Source organism: Carcharodon carcharias, chromosome 19, assembly GCF_017639515.1.
Source record: "Carcharodon carcharias isolate sCarCar2 chromosome 19, sCarCar2.pri, whole genome shotgun sequence".
Lineage (NCBI taxonomy): Eukaryota > Metazoa > Chordata > Chondrichthyes > Lamniformes > Lamnidae > Carcharodon > Carcharodon carcharias.
The window spans coordinates 82,271,121-82,280,845 of record NC_054485.1 but is presented as its reverse complement, the minus strand read 5'-3'; positions in this window follow the sequence as shown (position 1 = coordinate 82,280,845).

Sequence of the window (9,725 nt, the reverse complement as noted above, 5' to 3'; positions counted from 1 at the left end):
GGACTGAGAGAATCCCTTCCCACACACAGAGAAGGTGAATAGCTTCTCCTCGGTGTGAACCCATTGATGTGTCAGTAGGTTAGAAGACTGAGTAAGTCCATTCGACAAGTGTAGCAGATGAACGGCCTCTCCCCAGTGTGAAATCTCTGGTGTTTCAGAATGCTGGACGAACGGGTGGATGTCTTCATACAGCTTGAGCAACTGTACGGCCCCTCCCCAGTGTGAACTCACTGGTGTGTCAGCAGGTGAGGACTGAGTGAAGCCTTTCCCACACACGGAACGGGCAAGCGGCTCCTCTCCAGTGTGAAGTTGCTGGAGTTTCAGCAGGTTGGTTGATTCTCTGAAAGTTTTCCCACATTGTGAGCAGCTGATGAGTCTGTCCCCAGTATGGCTACGTTGATGAATCTCCAGCTGAGATGGGTAATTGAATACGTTCCCACAGTCCCAACATCTTCCATGGTGTCTCCATATTGCGGGTCTCCCTGTCACCTTTCAATTCGGAAGATTAATTGAAGCCTCGTCCACATTCATAACACGTGTACAGTTTCACACTGTTACGAATGTCTTGTTTTTTTTAGACTGTGTAACTGCTAAAAGCTCTGGTTAACTGGCTTAACCGGTTTAAGTCAGTGCAATGGAACATTCTCCCTTGGGTGTCTGTGTCTCAGTGTTTTTCCAATCAAATTGATGTTTGAAAGCGTTCCGCACAGGCAGAAAAAAAGGAAGATATTTTCTTTTACATTCAAAAGTTGTTGATATTCCGGTGCTGATGAATCAAGCAACTCTGATACGTTTGGACATGATGCTCGGTTTGAGGTTGCCGCTCTCAAATCCTACCCTTCAAATATCCTGTAAAATAAGTTTACAAAAGTCCATGCACCAATGCGGGACAGAAATTCAGAACAAGTGATTCTAGTTTCTAAGGGGAATTTTTCCTCTCTTGTTCCCCCAAAGCTGTAAATCCGGGTCCCACACATTGTCCATCCTCGCTGTGCTGAAATTTAAATCCATAACAAGATTTGCAAAATTTATTTCCTCCACTCCCAGTTTTCTCCCTCCCTCTGCCCTGCCTGGGTTTAGTTCTCTGACCTCTGTTGCAGAGTGAGCATAAAACCAAAGAGTCAATAATATTCTCACCTGGCTACTGAGACCCTGAAGACCTGCCCACTCTCTGCTCCATTGACATGATGGCTGCGCATGTGGAGTAAGGAATGCGTTACCAATACATTTTCAGCTTCATCAACTTTTGTAGGCATCAAATTTGCAAGTCTAGTCTAAATAAGCATCTGAATGAGCCCTAAAGAGGTGTCAAATAAGCAGTTTCAGTTGAGCCAATAATTTTAGTATTTCCTAACATTCCAGAACCTTAGTTCCCCCTGAACTAGATGGTTGAACTGCATGTAGGCCTTCAATTGAATTAAATATGATCAATTCAAACCATTGAGGCTCTACAAATGCCGGGTAGATGCTATTTCAGACGAGTTCTGTGTGATTTAACTGATAAATGTTGAAGTTTTTGAGCTTGGTTTCTCCAGCCTCACTCTCTAACATGCTGATTTTGACTCTATATGAGCAATTCTCGCCGTCAGGTTCCTTTCACTCTGAATTTCAGGCATATACTTTAGACACATACTTGATCTATCGGGGCTGTCAGAAAAATTCATGTATTCATATTTCTGCAGGCAGCCTGTCTTCTCTCTCGATCGCGCATCCTGCTCCCGTGACGGTGTCAGATCAGCCTTGTAGACAAACCTGGTAGTTATCGGATGATGTTCCAGAGCTCAACAAATGAGATAACTGTACAGATACAGCCATGTTTGTATGTTGTTCCGTCTCTGTCTTTCAGTCTTAATTCGCTGATTGAATGGTTTTGAAATTAATTTTACTTTCTCCATTTCTGGCACGACATTGGCGTCAGCGGAGAATCAGTATGAAATATAGTTTTCAACAAGCAGTCATTAGTTTCAAAGCTGGCACGAGCGATATATGGCAGCATATTAGAGCAGTCCCTTTTGGATACAAACTCCAGTACCTATCGGGAATAGGCTGCAGGAACATTGTTAAAAGAAATTTAAATATGTTCACTTATAAGGTTGTGCTACTTGCCTGCAGCGGGACAGCAGTGCAGCAGCTCATGTGCGACACCGGGTTCCGATGGTCATCAGTTCTCTGCATTGTGACGGAAGCAACGTGTTGGAATTTGAATCACGGTAGCGGCTGTTTCGCTCTCTCCAATATTGGCTAAAAGGACGCAATTGAAGAGCCATTTAAGAGAGAAAAAAAATAGCAAAACACATTTCACGCTTTCATATCTAGAACCCTCACGTGTTTGTGTTTTATGGTCCAGAATTCAATCCTGCTTCTTCGCCCAGGTTTTTCTCTCTTCCGCAATCGCTGATCTCCTTGACTCCTCTCCTTTCATTTAATTGCCACTTTATTGCGGTAATGCATTTTGTGACACTCACTTTCACACTTACACCGTTGAGTATATTTTGCGACCGTCGCTCTTCCTGGAGGTACAATATGCCCCACTCGCTGTAATGGGAAATCCGTGCATTGAAGGCAATGGATGCATATACATCTGTATGACTGAACAAAGCCAAGCATGTCAGTGCCACTTTTCTGTGACATCGCCTCAACTAACACTCACATTCACACTTATACTGTTCAGTTTACTACTTAGGAAAGCTTCGACTCGAAACGTTAACTCCGTTGTTCTCTCCCCAGATGGAGCCTGACCGGCTAGGTTTTTGCAGGATTTTGTATTTTGCTTCAGCCAGCAATGACATTTGTCACTCGATTGCCAGGAAAATGTCGCGAAGCATTGGGTCGTGGTCCTTCAATAATGCAAAATCGCTTAGATAAAGTTTGCCTGTGTGAATCCGCATAGATCTAAATGTATCAATGAGTTTCGAAGCACAGGTATACATTTGTGCGACCGGGATATGAGCAACCAGTAGCGGGGATGGTCGCAAAACAAACTCAACATAGTAAATTTGAAAGTGAGTGTTAGATTAGGCGATCTCACAGCAAAGTGATACTGACATGGAAACAGATGTCAAGGAGGATTCGTGCTTGTGACAGGGAGAAAACTCTGAGTCGGGGCTGATTTGAATTCTGGAGCAGCAAACAGACATGTGAAGCCGCTAGATTTGGAAGGATTAAATACATGATTGATGGAGTGATTTGTTATTAAAATATTTCTTGACGCATTTAATTCTTCACTGTGTTCTTTTAGCCATAGTCGCAGAGGTCATTGTTTAAGCAAATCCGCCATGACTCAGACTCGAGTCGTCATTGCTTCGACTATGAGGCAGGGAGGTAACCACGAGAAGATCACGACGCCATATTGATGGAAAGATATTGGAAGGGCACACGCCCCACAGGAACAGCAGCTAGAAAACAGCGTTCTCGTCCCTTCCACCAGTGTTAAAGAAAAATAAATGCAGTCTTAAGACAGGCCATTGCGAACTAAAAATCTGTTTACTTGAGGAATCGTCCTGATAAAAGGCCTCTCCAGAGATGCTTCCAGATTTTCTCACCAGTTCCAGCATTTTCTGTTTTTAATGTTTTTAATTTTAAGCAGCTGGCTCTCCTCTTCATTCTCCTGCCACTTCCAGGCATTTCGGTGAATGGAGCAAATAATAAAGTGCCCAAATATTTGTCTTCAGCGCAATGAACTGGGCATTTGATTGACCCTAAAGTTAACAAGGCGGCTATTGAAAGGTCATTGATCCGAATTGGAATCGATATTTTCTTTTAAATCGTCAGATATCCCCAATCTTCATTCATTCAAAATCAAAACACTGCATATGATGGAAACCAGAAATGAAAACAGAAAATGTTGGACTGCACAGAAAGTATAGCAGCAGTTTTCGAAAGAGAAACTGACCGAATGTCTCAGGTCTATGACATTACCTGAGAACCGAATTTTGCTGCAGCCAGAATAAAGAGTCATAGAGAGATAGAGTTATACAGCACAGAAACATGTCCTTCGATCCATCGAGTCCTTGTTGGCCACCGAGCACTTATCTATTCTAATCCCATTTTCCAACTCTTGGCCCATAGCCCTGTATGCTATGGCGTCCCAAGATCTCCTCCAAATACTTCTTAAACATTGCGAGGGTTCCACTCTCTACCATCGATTCAAGCAGCGTGTTCCAGATTCCAACTGCCCCCGAGTGAATTTTGCTCCACAAGTCCCCTGCAAACGTTTGCCCCTTACCTTAAACATTTGTCCCCTGGTTATTCACACTTCCGCTAAGGGGGAAAGATTATTCCTATCTACCCTATCTATGCTCCTCATAATTTGGTATATCTCTCCCCCTTATATTTCTCTGCTCTAAGGAAAAGAACTGTAGCCTATCCAGTCTCTTTACTTCACAACTGAAACTCTCCAGCCCAGGCAACAACCTGGTGAATTACTTCTGCGCCCTCTCCAGTGCAATTACATCCTTCCTTTAGCGTGGCGACCAGAACTGCACACAATACTCCAGCTGTGGCCAAGCTAGGGTTTTATACAGCTCCAACATAACCTCCCTGTTCTTATATCTATGCCTCGGTAATAAAGGCAAGTATCCCATATGGAAGCCAGGAATCAGTTTAGGACTTGTCCCTGATCTAAATAAAAACAAAAACACACCCTCCATACAACTATCAAATTGATGACGGCTTTTGTTGAAACAAACACGACCCGTTTATTCAACCTATTTATTCATTCCAGAACTCGCCTCCTGGCTGTCTGTAACGTCATTTTGGCGAAAGGATATCAGAATCAGAGAATTAGAAAAGTGAAGGCAGAGAATGAGGCCTTTGAGCTCATTGTGTCTGCGCCGGTTGCTCTTTGTGCAAAGCTGCCCGTCCATCAGTCTTCTGCACTGACTGTTCCAGTAAATTAAATGTAAAACAGCAGTTCATGCAATTAATAACGCAAAACTATGTGAAATGGAAAATGTGCATTGCATCCGCTGTGAATATCACGGTAAGTTTTTTTTTTGTCCCAGACTGTCTTCAGCGCTAACTTGGTGAGCAATTGAAAGTCAAAAAATAAACTTTATTTTTTTATTCTGGATGTTTTTTCGGCTTGTTCTCATTTTGCAGTTACTATTTTAGAAAAGCGCACGTCTTTTCATATCGCTTTTTTCTTCCAGGACATCTAGTTTACCATCTGTTACTTCACCACTTTGTTCTGAGGCCAAAGTAACGATCATTGCACACTGTCAAGTTAGTCCAGTTCTGACGCGCTCACTCAAAAGAACTGTGCCCCTATTACAACCAGAAATGTGTATATAAATGAGCAGATACTTGCCCAGTTGGGCTCTAGTGGCGCAATCGGTTAGCGCGTTGTACTTATATGACAGTATAAAACATGTGATATTCCAAGGTTGTGAGTTTAAGCCTCACCTAGACCAGCTTTTCTTGACACAGAAAAATGGCGATTTCTTTATCAGGTTTCGGAGTGGCTGTGGAAATCAACAGTCTCAAAACTTCAAAGGACCATTTTGCATGGATTGGAACGAAACTATCCGGTGTAAATGTTTCAAGTGTAAGCAAAAATGCATCAACCGTTCTGGAGATGGAGAATCTTCTATGGCGAGAGAATCAAAGGTGTTGGATACAGTAAAATTAAAACACGCTGGCTGCTAGAAATGTGAAAAAAGAACAAAAAACTCTGGAGAAAAACTCAGCAGATCTAGTAGCATCTGAATTGAGACATATAAAGTTAGCCTTTGAGTCCGTAGGGCTCTTTTACACAGCTGATGAGAGGTATAAATATAATGGGCTTTACTCAGTTGCAAGATGGTGGGGGGCGAGGGTGGTCGGTGGTGGAGCAGGTAGTACAAAATGGAATGTCACGGATAGGGCGAAAGTCAGGAAAGCTTTAGTGCCAAATAGGTCATGGGCAGAAGACAATGGGATTCGTAATGAGAGTGTTAAATTCTAAAACACGAGTTAATAGGCGCATAATTCAGCAATGTGGTTGAGTTTTAAATGCCCTTTGAAATGGCCTAGCAAGCCATTCAGTTGTATCAAACCGGTACAAAAAAGGCATCACACCAGGCCTCGACAAGGGCACCGGATATGACAATGGCAAACTCAGCCTTGTCTACACTGCAAAGTGTTCCTTACTAACGTCCGCGGACTTGTGCCAAAATTGGGAAAGATATCACACAGACTAGTCAAGCAACAGCCTGACATAGTCATCCTTACGGAATCATATCTTACAGGTAATGCCCCAGACACACTGTCACCAATCCTGGGTATGTCCTGTCCCAGCGGCAGGACAAAAGCAGCAGAGGTGGTGGCACAGTGGCATACAGTCGGGAGAGAGTTGCCCTGAGAGACCTCAACATTCAGGCCCCAGCCCACATGAAGTCGAATGGCGTCAGGTCAGATATGTGCAAGGAATCCTCATCATGATTACCACGCACTGCCTTCCCTCGTGATGAATCGCTGCTCCACCATGTTAAACAGCATATCTTCTCTCTTTATCCTTGTACTCCATGCCCCTATTTAAAAAGCTTGTGATACTTCAGACTTTATTAAAACTGCTCTCAACATGCCCTGCCATCTTCAATCGCTTTATACACCGAGGCCCACGTGTTCCTTCATCCACTTTAGACACTCTCCCTTTAATTACACCCTCTCTCCACATTATTACTGTCAAAATAAACCCACTCACACTTCCCTGCGTTGACTTTTATCCGCCACATTTCTGCCCATCCATTAACATTTTTGTGCCCTTGTGAAGTTCAAGGCGATCCTTGTCACAGTTCACAGTTCTCTTCGGATCACCTGCAAGTTTTGAAAGCATGTCCTGAACACCACCGTCTATGCCATTGATAGAAATCAGAAACAGCAGCGATCACAACACTGACCCCTGGGGGTCTCCACTACAAACCTTCCTTCAATCTGAAATTCGGTCATTTATCAATTCAATCTGTTTCTTGTCACTCATCCAATTTAATATCGAAATGTCTGCTTTCCCTTTCATTCCATGAGCTAGAATTTTTTCTCACAAGTCTGTTTTTGGCAATGTATCAAATGTCTTTTGAACGTCCATGTACACCATATCAGCTGTGTTGCCTTTATCACCCTCTCTGTTACCTCCTTATAAAACTCCAGCAAGTTCACTAAACATGGCCTTCCCTTATTGAATCTGTGTGGCTTTCCTTTAATATTCTGCACTTTTCTTTGTGACTATCGATTTTGCCCCGAACGATAGTTTCCAGAAGTATCCCGACCACTGGATTGAATCTGACTGGTCTGTAGTTACCGGCTTTATCATTTCATCCCTTTGTTGAACAAGGGTGCAATATTCGCAACTCCCCATTCCTCTCGCACCATCTTTGTGTCTAAAGAAGTCTGGAAGATTATCACCAGTACTCTGCAATTTCCACTTTCACTTCACTCAGTGCTTTTATATCCATCTCATCCGATCCTTGTGCCGTACGTTCCTCGTGCCTTAGTTATTTTAAGCAAAAATAGACTTTCAAACAGCTGCTTCTGCTCGATGACAAATCCTGCTACTGTGCCAGTTACCTGGCTTCTCATATCGACCTGGGTGGCATATTCCTCCGTTGTAAACGCAGATGCAAAGTACTCTTAGTCTCTGTTCATGCTCTCCCCTTTTTTTCCCTAACAGTTTTTTTTTCACCAATAGTCCACCAATATTCAGCCTGATTCCCCTTTGTATTTTCTACCTGACATCTGTTATGCACGCACTTCTTCCTTTTTAACGTCGCTGCTATCTCTATGCACCTCTATCTCTCTCGACATCCAGAGCACTCTGAATTTACTTGACCTACCTTTTCAGGTCAAGGGAATATATCCTGATATTCCCTGCAATGCGTTTTCGTTGAGGGTAGCCCATTTTTCGGCCATGGTCTTTTGTTCCAGGATTTGATTCACTCCACTCAGTTGCAAAACAATCCCATTGAAGTTGGTTTTCCCACAATTAGTTATCCCCGCTCTGGACTGTTACTTATCCTTTTTATTGGTCAATCTAAACCCGATTTCATAATGGTCACTCCGACCGAAACGCTCTATCACAGACATCTGACCCACTGGCGCCAACTCATTCCCCATTACCAAGTCCAACTGTGCCTTTCCTCTCTTTGTGCCGGAAACATACTGCTGCAGAGAATTATCTTGAATGCATTTTTGCCCCGCTTGTATTTTGCACTATTCCTATGTCTGCCTATTTTTGTATTATTAAATTCCCCCATTATAATTACTCTATAATTCTTCCACTACTCTGTAACTTCTTAAATTTCGTTAACGACTCCCCTTCCTCTAGATGGCGGTCTATATACTAAATGGATCAATGTTATTGCCCCTTTTTCTTTCCTTAACTCTAGCCAGGGAGGTTAAGTCCTTGATACCTCTGGAGCATCATCCCTCTCACTCTCTCTCTCCCCAATGCTGTAAATCCACCCTTAACCAATACTGGCACTCCTTCCCAACAACACTCCGCTTTCTTCCTTTCCTTTCTCTCCTAAAAAGACTTGTACAGAGGAATAATTAACGCCCAGTCCTGCCCTTCGTTGACCCAAGTCTCTATTATTGCAATAATTTCATAACTCTATTTGTCAGCCTGTGCACATAGTGCACCAATTTATCAACCACACTCCATGCATTCACATAAATGCACACTCACCATGAATTAGGCTTCTTAACTTTCCCACTTCCTCTGACCCCGTCAGATACCTTTCTATTGCCTAGCAAGATTCTAAAAAAAAAACTATCCTAGTTTTCTCTGTGCCTTGATACTATGCTATTGGATGTGCTCATTATCAGTTAATACTTATCTTCTGCCCAAGTCCAGTTACTCTCCTTTCCGCTCTGAATTTCCCCTCTGGTTCCAATTGCCCTACCAATCTAGCTTAAAGTTCTAGCAAAGCTTTCCGCGAGGAATTTCATCCCAGCCCCGGTGTAAACCATCCTTCTTGTAGAGGTCCCACCTGTCTCGGAATGGATCCCAATGCTGCAAGATGCAAAACCCCGCCCTCCTACTGTTTATCGCTCCAGTCACGTTTTGACCTGCTGAGCCTTCCTATTCTTATACTCACTAACACGTGTCATTAGTAGTCATCCAAAGGTGACCTCTCTTGAGACCATGCTTTTCAATTATCTTCCTAACTCTCTACAATCTGCTCTGAGGAGCTCATACCTTTTCTTACATATGCCATTGGTATTAATGTGGACGACGACCTATGTTGTTCCCCAAACACTCTGTGATATCCTTGAAATTGGCAACAATGAGGCAACATAATACCCTGGAGTCGTGTCCACGGCCGCATGACCGTCTGTTTGCTCTCCCAGGGATGGAATCCCCAACCAATATAGGATTTCCACTCATCCACCTCCCATCCTGTGCAACTGAGGCACCAGCGGAGAAACAATGTTAACTCATGTTCAAGTACTCTGAGAAGCCATCTCGCTCAGCAGTATTGAAATAGACAATCGGTTGGAGAGCGAGATAGACTCAGAGGATTCGTGTACTGCCGGCCTATTCCACTTAGGTAATCTAGCTGTCACCCATTCCCTTGCTTCCCATGTAATTGTTGGCTGCGGTGTAATTACCTCTCCAAGCTTTCTATGCTCATATTGCTGTGACTTGAGGATGCACCTCATTGATCCAGGCGTGCTCGAATACCCCAACCAGGCGTTATCGTTTCTGCAGCTGACAAAACACAGAGCAATCTATGCATCAACGTCACGTT